The following is a 12,510-nucleotide window of genomic DNA, read 5'->3' on the forward strand; positions in this document are numbered from 1 at the left end:
AAATGATATTTTTTACACTGATATTTTTTACACTGTAACTGGAACCCAGGGGAGCAAATGTGCCTATTTTATGGTACCTATGGTTAGTTACTGACTTATCTAGTTAGGTTTTAAAAAACCCTTCTTTTGTGGCGAGGTTAAAAATTTAGCTGCCGATTTTGCTACAACTTAAAAACTAGGTAAAGCTTAAGTTTTTAAAATGGTGATATTCCAAGTCTAATGACATCATTAACTGTAATCACCTGTTTTACGTAAATAATCCCAGCTAACATGAATTTAATTGATGTTTATCATAATTGCTGATGAAGTGATGTATATTTCATTTGCACAATAGTACACGTCAACTTTATTGGAAATACATTATGCAGATTTATACATAATGTATTAATGTATTCTATGAATAGAGACAATAATGAAATTAACTTTTTATAAGCGAAACAAATGTTATTAAATCTAGACTTACAAGAGGAAACTTAAATACGATATTAATCAAAGAACAATAGGAAAATAACTATAAAACCACTAGCCACTGCCCACGACTTCGCCTGCTTAGGATGATTACAATTACAAACTATCCTATATCCTGTCTGGCGCCTCAAACTATCTACGAGTACATATATATACATTTCATCTTAACAAATTTGACAAATTGTTAAAAATTACTATGAATACACATATTAAAAATATTTCTTCTGTAATCCTTATCTATCAAATCTATCTATCTAATACCTTTGAACGAGCAATTCTTGTTTATTTATTTATTTATATATATATATATATATATATATATATATATATATATATATATATATATATATATATATATACTTAACATATATAATTATATATATATATATATAGGTATATTTCGGGGATCTCGGAAACGGCTCTAACAATTCGATGAAATTTACTATATGGGGGTTTTTGGGGGCGATAAATCGATCTAGCTAGGTCTTATCTCTGGGAAAACTCGCATTTTTGAGTTTTTATGTTTTCCGAGCAAAGCTCTGTCTCCCAGATTGATATTTATAAGTATGGATACATGTGACCAATAAAATCTTCTATGATTGATCATAAAGAGGTTCAATTGTATGACAATAACATCGAAATAGTTTTTGTCCTAAAGTAGTATTATTACATCACTGTGTAAAGTAAATAAATAGTACGTATTCGTGTTCAGAGTTAGCACACGTATGATAACAAAATTAACCTTTGATAGATAGACGGAAGAAGCCTAGTCTTCAAATTATGATTAATTTACAGAGATGAAACTTCAATATTATTCGATGGACTATAGGAAAAATAAAAACCGGTCAAGTGCGAGTCGGACTCGCGTTCCAAAGGTTCCGGACATTACCCAATTTTTAACAATGTATTTTTTTATGTGAAACGTGAATGAAATGTCTTTAAAAACCCGTAGGGGTCGGATCAAAAACTAAGTAATTAAGTCTGACTCACGCTTGACTGCACATTTCTAACAGGTTTTATATATTCTACATATCTATAGGTAAAAAACTACGTTGTGTATTTTTTTCAAAATTTTAGACCCACGTAGTTTCAGAGATAAAGGGAGGGGGGGAATGGTCGGACAGACAGACGCACGAGTGATCCTATAAGGGTTCCGTTTTACCCATTTGAGGTACGGAACCCTAAAAACAAAAAAACTATAACATTCATTCTAATAAGGTCAGGTGGGGTACGAGAAACATAGTTTAGAGTTATTTTGCTTGGGGCAAGAGAAAACGTATCAAGAAAATGTTCTACGTAAGTGTTTTCAAGTAAATTTTCATAATGCATTAGTTTTGTTTTAGAATAATCATTTAATTTATAGACTGACCGCTTAAATGGGTCCTCGCCTGCGCGAGGCGAGGACTCGTCGGTCTATAGTTTTTGATAGGTACGTATCTTTAAGTATCTCTCTCTGTTTTTTTTTCCAATACCTACAAATGTTTCTCTTGCCCTATAGTTTGTCTTAACCCATCTAACCTTACTCGTTAACCCATCTAACCTTACACATAATATTTGAAATTATTTTTATTTTTATAAAACATTTATTTACATACAATATATATACAGTGGTACTACTAAACGAAATTAATAACTAGCTTAAATCTAAAATAGGCCCTTGAGGCATTGTACCAAGGATGCTGGCGGCATTTCCTCGCTGTATCGCAATGCTGATACGTTGTGCGAGGTAGCCGCCAGCTCTTCGGTCACCAGTTACGTCAACCAGACGCTTCGCGATTTCTGCGAACAACTTATGCGCGCTGGGACCCCATGGACCTAGAGTTTCAACACCAAATGGTACAAAATGGTACTCTCTACCGAGGCTCTTATATTTGTTACGTTTTAGAATTTCGGCGCTTTCCGCCGCTCCGCCCGCTTTTACAGTAGTCCGTTGGAGGTGGGACGGTGCCAGTGTGTCTACGCAGGTAGCATCCCACACCAACATCCGTCCCAAGCTCCAAGGAACTAAGGACACTCCATCGGGCCTCTTGCCATCATCTCTGATAATGCCAGTCGGCTCAAGAAGAGCAGGCACATTGATGGTGGCAAGAGACCGACGGACTATGTCATTAAGCGACGCATGTCTCGAAAAACGGCCTGCACTTTTTTGACAAGATAATCCGTGGTGTCCCAGTCGGTCCACGTCCGTGCCACAAGAGCATATGTGTGGCGTACACACCGAAACCCCGAGTCGCAAACCAGTCGCCAGTCTAAGGGAGGCCGGATCCAAGAAAGTACCAGTATTGGGCGAAGGATGGGCATGTAGCCAGTAACCGGCTTCCCGGGCTCCGACCGCCAAAAGCCTCGCGCGGTCTGGACCTGTACAGTTGTTTAGGAGAGTATTGTAAGTTAAATCACAGTAAACATTATCCCAACTCCTTTGTGAATTTGGGTTGTCTGGAAATTGTTTGCCTGGGCAAGCAATTTTAAAAGCATTTTTGGCATCCTCAAAGCCCGCAATCTCACAGTTTGTGGGCAAAGCCCTTAAGATATTTCCTATGAGACCAGACGTGCTATGAGTGGACGCCAAAAAGGCTGGGGAAGCCACACTGGAAATTTTGCGAATTCCTAAACCTCCAAACCGAATGGGGAGGGACGCTTGAGACCAGGAAGGCTCACTTAGCTGAATGTTTAGAATCGTCTCTAAACTAATTTTGATCAAATCATCTATGGGCGACAATAAATTTTGATGTTTCCAGAAAGGACAACAGCGGAGCACATACGTAAATTTAGGGACAAAAAGGCAGAATTTAAGAATCACAAGAGCATAATGAGGGCTAATTTCGAGTAAGCGATCCGTGTGACTTTTGAATTTAGTTATGGAGTTAGAAATATAATCGGGAAAAGATTCTTCGAATATAGGAGAACCCAGGAGGCAAAGAGAATACTTGTCTACTGATTTGATATTGGGAGTCAGATCGTCAAATTTGGGTTGTAAGTTGGTCAAAGTACAAGAAGATTTTTGAATAAAGAGTTCGCATTTACTGAAATTCAGTTCTAAACCAATATTTTCGAAACTAATCTTAATAAAAGACAAATCAGAGAGTACAGTATTCACGTCACCTCCTAGGGTTCCGTCATCTAAGTACCACACATTGAATTTTGATTTTAAATTTTTGATAATTGGATTTATAGCCAAACTAAAAATTGCTGGCCCGAGAGGGTCACCCTGCTGACAGCCAACCTCGGAAGATAATTCATGTGACTTGTACATTAATTTAGATGAGTCTGAATAGCAAAAGAAAAGGTAATTGTATAGTTCCGGAATTTTGTCCTTAACTTCTGTCAGCAAGGTGTCTCTACTAACCGAATTAAAAGCATTTTTAACGTCAATTTTGACAACAATTTCGCAATCATCGAGTGAAAGGTAGGTCCTTAGGGCATGGACGGCTGCCTCGCACCCACCTTTCGTGCCGAAACCTAGCTGTATTGGTTCAAAAAGGGATTGTAATTTTGATCTAATGTGTCTAACCGCAATTTTTGAAGCCAGACGTCGTAAAGTTGACCCCACCGCAATGGGTCTCACCCCTCCGTCCTTTTTGGTTAGGGCGATCAGGTTTGCCCCGTATAGAATCGGGACGATATTAGTGTTAATTTTGCCTGAAAACATAAAATTTATTAATTTAGTAAGGGAACAGACAAGCTGCTCACCTGCGTCGCCCACGGAATGAGAAATAAGATCTTTCAAATGTTGGGGCGAGATCCCATCCAGGCCGGCCGCCGAACCGGCTTTGAAAGACAATATGGCGTCAATAACGTCTTTGCCTTCGATTTGGAGGCAGGCCTGGTCAGCTGTAGGTGGGGCAAACGAGTATGGTACTGAAGGAGCCGGGGGATGTTTAGATCGTAAGGCCGAGAGGGTATCGGGAGTATCTGGCGATAGCACGTCGTTTGTGAAAAGAAGACGAGCGGCACCTTTAAGATCGCCGTCGCTAATTTTGCTTTCAATTAATTTAGTTCTATTGAAAGTGGATGAGCTACATCCAGAAGGTCGAGAAATGTGTGGAGTTGTATTCGAAACGCAATTGTTTTTGATTTTTTGTGTTAAAGAAATTGTCTTATCCTTCTTGGCATGAAGGGTTTTGAATGAGAAAAGGAAAAGATTATGCCAATCATCAATTTGATTATTTTCCACACATTTTGTAAGTAGGCCTGAAAGGTGTTTAGCGACTGTGATCCTGGCGCCGCGCGGAACTCTTTTAATAACGGGCACATTATTTTTAAGTTCGCTAAGGTGTAAATGGAAAGGGATAGAATTTGGATGGTCAGAAAGGGGGGTGGTCAAAAGGGATGGACCTAAATTTAGACCGGCGTCATTTTGGCTGATACAAAGACGGTGTTTTTTGGAAATATGAATATTGAGGCCTCTCTGCGTTTTAAAAGAGTTATCGCATTGTACACAATTAAAATTTGGATATGGCGTGCCATCGCCTGATTGAGTTGCGGCATGCATCCACTTACCGGAACTACACAGCAGTAATTAAAGCACAAAATACTTAAGGCGCGGTGTGTAGTAAAATGCACTTTTTTGTCACCATATTTACAGACTTTTACAAGGATATCATGCATTATTTTCTAGTATGTATAACTTCAGTCCTTGAACTACGTTATTGCTTGTCAGAAACACGACGGCTCATTATTTTCTCGATAGAATCTTAAGTTGAAAACATGCCTAACACTGTCTTTATTTCCTTATGTTAGAAGTACTAGGACGAAAATGTATATGAAACTTACTTCAGTCGATAGCTTTTAAGTAAATCTTCATTATTGCTTGTCCTTTTATCGATACGTTAAATTTTTCATTCATCATTTGATGAATTCAACATTTTGCCTACTAAATTACACCTTACGCGGCAATACCTTGCGCCTATTCCTCACGCCAGTACGCCCGTGACCACTGTCAGCGTCGGACCTGTGCTAGTTTAGCGACGTTTCATAAAATGGGTAATCACAGTATAAATATGCAAATATGTTATACACACAATGTTTTTCGACATACTTACGAAGAAAAGCAAAATAATTCTTAAATACGGTGACATTTCAGACATTCGTCCGTCATATTGTCATTTTATAACAAGTTGGGCAGCAAAGGCACACACCCATCTAACCAATCCGGAATTCAGTCACGATTGATAAATTGTGTAAACATATTTTAAAAGGCTATAAAATTAATCAAATTGAATCATTTAGACTGGTCACATTTTTGTAAAAATCGATTTTACTGGCAAAACATATTACTTTTTGGCAACCGGGTTTTTTAACCTAATTAGACCCCGCTGAATCCGAATTTGCCGGTTGCTTGATCGAATTCTTGACTGGAAGTGAGATATTTGATATTAAAGGTCCCTTTTTTTTAGTTTTTCGTAAATAACTCGTAAACGGTGGCCAATATAAAAAAAATGTTGTAAACATTAATAATCTACACAAAATTTTCAATAAAAAAGAGTCAGTACATTTTAGCAGGGATCAATATTTAAAAAGATAATAAAGAGGGAAAGTTAATTATAATAAATTCTAAGGTTCCTTGTTTTTATTTTTTCGTTAATAATTTGAAAAGTATGACTCATAGCAAAAACAAATCTTACACATAAATAATAAACATAAAATTTCCTACAAGAAACATGTAGAACACTTTTCGCTAGGATCAATATTTAAAAAGACAAAGCAGCCGGTAAGTTAATTACAATCAATTTTAAAGTCCCTTTTTAGTTTTTTGTAAATAACTCGTAAACGGTGTCCCATAGCAAAATAGGTTTTTACAAATAAATAATCTACATAAAATTTCCTGCAAAAACATCTGAACACTTTTCTCTAGGATCAATAGGTATTTAAAACGATATTAAAGGAAGAAAGTTCATTACAATCAATTCACATGTCACTTTTTTAGTTTTTAGGGTCCCGTACCTCAAAAGGAAAAAACGGAACCCTTATAGGATCACTCGTGCGACTGTCTGTCTGTCCGTCTGTCACAGCCCATTTTCTTCAAAAGTACTGGACCAATTAAGTTGAAATTTGGTACACACATGTAAATTCGTGACCCAAAGACGGACATCTTACTTAACAAATAAATTTTAAACATGGAGGCCACTTTTTAGCCAAGGGAGGTTAATTAACATTAAGAACCTATTTTGCTATGAGCCACCGTTTACGAGTCGAAAAACTTAAAATAGGGACCTGGAAATTGATTATATTTAACTTACCCCCTTTGATACCTCATTAAATATTGATCGTAGCGAAAAAGTGTACAAAACCTTTTTTGTGGACAATTTTATGTTCAATATTTATGTATAATATTTTTTTGCAACGGGGGCACCGTTTACGAGTTCTTTACGAAAAAAAAGCAACCTGTGAACTGATTGTGATTAACTTTCTTCCTTTAATATCGTTTTAAATATTGATCCTAGAGAAAAGTGTTCAGATGTTTTTTGCAGAAAATTTTATGGAGATTATTTATTCATAAAAACCTATTTTGCTATGGGACACTGTTTACGAGTTATTTACAAAAAACTAAAAAGGGAATTTAAAATTGATTATAATTGACTTACCGGATGCTTTGTCTTTTTAAATATTGATCCTAGCGAAAAGTGTGCTACATGTTTCTTGTAGGAAATTCTATGTTTATTATTTGTGTAAAATTTGTTTTTGCTATGAAAGTGATTATAATTAACTTTCCCGCCTTAATATCTCTTTGAATATTGATCCTAGCGAAAAATTGTACGGAATCTTTCTTGTAGGCAATTTTATGCAGATTATTTATGTTTAAGAAAATTTTTTGCTATGCGCCACCGTTTAAGAGTTATTTACGAAAAACTAAAAAAAGGGACCTTTAATATCAACTATCTCACTTCCAGTCAAGAATTCGATCAAGCAACCGGCAAGCAAATCGATTTTTACAAAAACATGATCAGTCAAGTATACACTCATATTGTATATAATTAATAATTATTTAGGTACACTCACCGTCTTACCTACCATGTTTAGGATTCCCTACCCAAACGGTAAAACGGAACCCTATTAGTAAGACTCCGCTGTCCGTCCGTTCGTCCGTCCGTCTGTCACCAGGCTGTATCTCACGAACCGTGATAGATAGATAGATGATGTATTTCTGTTGCCGCTGTAACAACAAATACTAAAAAGTACGGAACCCTCGGTGGGCTCAGTGGGCGAGTCCGACTCGCACTTGTCCGGTTTTTAATTTCATTAAGTACTCATCAAAATTCGAATTTACTAATAAATCTTATTCAATATTAATTGCCGAACTAAAAATCCCGGAACTGACAATTCAGAATACCGATGTCGTCAGAATAAGGACGTAGACGTGCTGCGCGGGAATGGTGCGGTGCGCCGCGCGGGGCGCCCGCCTGCCCGTTCTACCACGCGTCTGCTTCACCCCCTTGAAAACGTAAAACTCGAGTATAAGAGCGCCTTAAAGATAAAATAACAAGATTCACTAGAAATACAATATATAGTTCGTTGTAGACGTTGACATCGGCCGTCAGGGCGACACGACGTAGCCGTGCAAGACCACAACGTCTGAAACAAAAAGATATGTTATTATTTGTTCAGTACTGGGCCTGCCCACACTATTGCACAGTAATCTGGTGTTTTTTGATAAAATAAAAGCAGTTTTAGGCATCTAGAGCCATGTATAATTTGAAAAAGAAGCCAAAAATATCGCTGTGCAAAGTGACAGACAGAAGGTTGACATTTAAATTACATAATAACAACCTTCTTCCTCGCGTTATCCCGGCATTTTTGCCACGGCTCATGGGCGCCTGGGGTCCGCTTGACAACTAATCCCATGATTTGACGTAGGCACTAGTTTTTACGAAACCGACTGCCATCTGACCTACCAACCCTGAGGGGAAACTATGCCTTATTGGGATTAGTCCGGTTTCCTCACGATGTTTTCTTTCACCGAAAAGCGACTGACAAATATCAAATGATATTTCGTACATAAGTTCCGAAAAACTCATTGGTACGAGCCGGGGTTTGAACCCGCGACCTCCGGATTGAAAGTCGCACGCTCTTACCGCTAGGCCACCAGCGCTTTTAATTACATAATAACAACCGCAAACTGAAAATTATTTAAATATCACTTATTACAAAAAGAGCCAGCAGCGACGAATCTCATCAAAATCGGTTCAGCGCGAACTAGGTCGATTACCGTTTTGCCCAACTGCGTTTCACAACCGTAAACTAAACACTTTCGAGTCCCACGTTATGTATATTAGAGCTCTGTTAACACTTCAAAATGAGATTTTGTAAGAAAAAGTATAAAACAAATAAATTGTAGAGCTATACTCATAAATCTCGTAATATAATCTTATTTTGGACATAAAACATTTTTAGATAGAGAAAAAAATACATAGAGTGCTCACTCCATACATCAGTTTTAGAACGAAAACGACTATTATTTTCGTAGTCGACATCTAGCATCGAGTAGCGGAATTATCAGTACTGCTACTTGACAATATAGATGTTCCGACGACCGAAAAGTCTAATGCTCAACAATTTTCAGCTAATATTATAACCGGATTAACCGGAACTCTATTTTTAACTCCTCCTGCTTTTAATATTAGTTGTAAATTGTTGTTCATCACAATTTTCGTGAGTCGCGGCATTAGAGAATTCTAGTATCAAGTAGCGGTACTTATAATTCCGCTACTCGATGCTATCTGTCGCCTGCGAAAATAATAGTCGTTTTGGAATCAATACTGATGTATGGAGTGAGCACTCTATTCTTACTATATTTCTCTATGGTAGAGATAAACAGCCGAATTAGATTTACTTCAGTTATTGCATAATAAACTATCATCTGATAGTTCAGTTTAAGAACATCGAAATACCGGGACGTGCCCCTAGCCAGCCGTGTGTTCCAAGTTGAATGGAAGAACTTCGCTTCGCTTCGTTCGCTCGTTTGATTAATACATTTTTGTAAAGCCGATTTTTTAATTTCGACCGCTCGATTTCGAGTATTTCGTTCAAAAATATCTCCACTACTACGCATTTAAATTCTACTAATAGAATTGAAAACGAGTGGTCAATACTACTCGATTCCCAATTTGGCCCCCCAGGGAGCCGATTTTTGAATTTCGATCGCTCGATTTCTTCACTCGAAAATCGGTGGAAAACGGCGAAATGCAAATTTTTGACATATGAGCGATAGAAATAGGGAATCGAGTGGTACTGACCACTCGTTTTCAATTTTATTAGTAGAATTTAAATGCCTAGTAGTGGAGATATTATTGAACGAAATACACGAAATCAAGCGGTCGAAATTCAATAATCGGTCCCCAAGTCTTAAACATGGACGCAACTGTAATAAGCGGTCCCATACTAAATTACTAGTAAGATAAGTCTGCAACGAGTGAGTAGAGGCGTTTGTGTGTCTGTGGTGTCGTTAATCCACCTTGTAGTCAGTTTTGTAGTTCAGATGATATAGTTCAAATATAGCCGGTAGTTGAAGTTGCCTAACTGTTTGTGGTGGAAATAATAGACCCGACGTAAACACGTGTTTAATTTACTATGGTCACATTAATAACCTAGCTATACTAACCATGTTCCGCTTTCTCGGGTCGCTTCGCCCGCTAGGAAATTACCATGCTGTGTCAAGGATGGTCACACAGAACACTTTTACTAGCGATCACAGACCACTTCTACTACTAGACGAAGCAGGACAATCGAGGTCACCACACCAGGGGTAGGAAACTAGAGCTTTCGGGTATTCTCGGCTCCGTTCTGCTCAGCATTTCTCCGACGAAATATTAGGGTTGGCACAACTTGACGTCCATTTGCGTGCACAATAAGATAATTACTTGAATTTTTACAACCCTTATTAGCCGAAAGAGATTGTGCCATACATTAGAAAGAGATGATGACCACCGACCACACATAAGCGCTCCCAAAAAAAATTTCCGAATCTAAATTTATCTATTCCTACCTATTTCGAACTTCATTAATACAATTCGAAATCCACGTTTTTGCATATAAAAACCGGGCAAGTGCGAGTCGGACTCGCCCACGAAGGGTTCCGTACCATAATGCAAAAAAAAACGAAAAAAAAAGCAAAAAAAAAACGGTCACCCATCCAAGTACTGACCACTCCCGACGTTGCTTAACTTTGGTCAAAAATCACGTTTGTTGTATGGGAGCCCCATTTAAATCTTTATTTTATTCTGTTTTTAGTATTTGTTGTTATAGCGGCAACAGAAATACATCATCTGTGAAATTTTCAACTGTCTAGCTATCACGGTTCGTGAGATACAGCCTGGTGACAGACGGACGGACGGACGGACGGACGGACGGACGGACAGCGAAGTCTTAGTAATAGGGTCCCGTTTTACCCTTTGGGTACGGAACCCTAAAAATCGGCCAAGATCGAGCTATGGTCACAATAGGGTACCGTTCCCGGTTTTTTTCTGTTAATAACTAGGGACCATTATGTATAAATCGTGTAAAACACGTTAGTATAGTGGCATTATTGTTTTTATGAATTTGTTGCATTTAACTCAATACTCAAAATGTAGGTACAATTCTAAAAATGTTACTAAGCCGCGAACTTTTTGACGGCCATTGTGAAACTATATTTCTTTCTTACGGAACTCTATAACAAAAATCTGGTTTTTAGACCTTAAAGATAACATAACTATGTAGGTAGAGTTAGACCAAGATAAATCTGCAACGATTTCGACAGCACACCCAGTTCAAGTGTTATTTTATACGTCACTTCTATGAAATTATGACGTATAAATGACACTTGTACTGCGTATGCTATCAAAATCGTTGCAGACTTTTCTTGGTCTAACTCTAAATCCGCGGGAGTCCGCTGGATGCGGGTGGCGCAAGACCGGTCATTGTGGCACTCTTTGGGGGAGGCCTATGTCCAGCAGCGGACGTCCTCTGGCTGATATGATGATGATGATGAACTCTAAGTACGTAAGTAAGTACATATAAACAGCAGATCGCTTTAGTACCTACATAAACAGTAGATCGCATTAATTTTATATAGTTTATTTAAACATAGCTGTGCATACCACGGCATGATTCGCACGTGACCGGCCAACGTGATCTGTATTTACTTTGTAGAAAGAAAAATAAGAAAACCATAGCCTTAGCCAACAGCCAATGTTTTTTTGTTTGAATTGCTCTGTCTAAGCAATTATTGATTTAAACATGGAATAGGTAATTATAAGTAAATCGGGTAGTAATAATGAAAAAAATAACGCTTAGGTACTTTAGTATTTCTTTAGAAAACAGAATATAAGGCTGGCATACCATTTTTAAAAAGTTTTTAATGTCTTATAGTACATTGTGCAACATGGGGCGTAAGTTGAATATTGCAAACGAGAGTAAGTTAAATCGCGACGGCTTGCCGGAGCGATTTATAGACTCGAGTTTGCAATATTATGACGCCCCGAGTTACACACAATGTTTTTCATCACACTTGCGATACAAAAATTAAGTATAAAGACAAAAAACTGTTAATTATGGCACTAGAAACTTCATAAGTCCCTAGGGAGAACGCTTTTTCTATAACTCTAAAAGGCTCTGTGTCTCCTCGCAAAGCCGCCGCCATTATGAAAAAACCGGCCAAGTGCGAATCGGACTCGCGTTCCAAGGGTATATTACACAATTTTTAACAATCAGTGCCAGATTAAGATATGTTGATGCCCTAAGGATTTCTAGGTGCCCCCTCTCCCTCGGGTCATCAAGATTACATTGATTTTTTGGTAAATTGAGAGAAGTTCATTGCCGCGTTACACCTGAGAATGGAAATCAGTCACATCATTTAATCACGAAAATTGACAGTGCCGCAGCAGTAATGTTGCAACAGAGTACCTAATGCTGTTGCAGTCGCCACCCGAATGTCACCTTTATCATAGCTTAGAAAGTAATAGAAACGCGAGCGAAGCGAGCGTGGAAATTTTTCGATATAAAAACGCAATATGATAGACAGTTGTAAATTTTTACTTTTAGTATGGAAATCAGTCACATCATTTT

This window comes from Cydia splendana, chromosome 21 (assembly GCF_910591565.1).
Source record: "Cydia splendana chromosome 21, ilCydSple1.2, whole genome shotgun sequence".
Taxonomy (NCBI): domain Eukaryota; kingdom Metazoa; phylum Arthropoda; class Insecta; order Lepidoptera; family Tortricidae; genus Cydia; species Cydia splendana.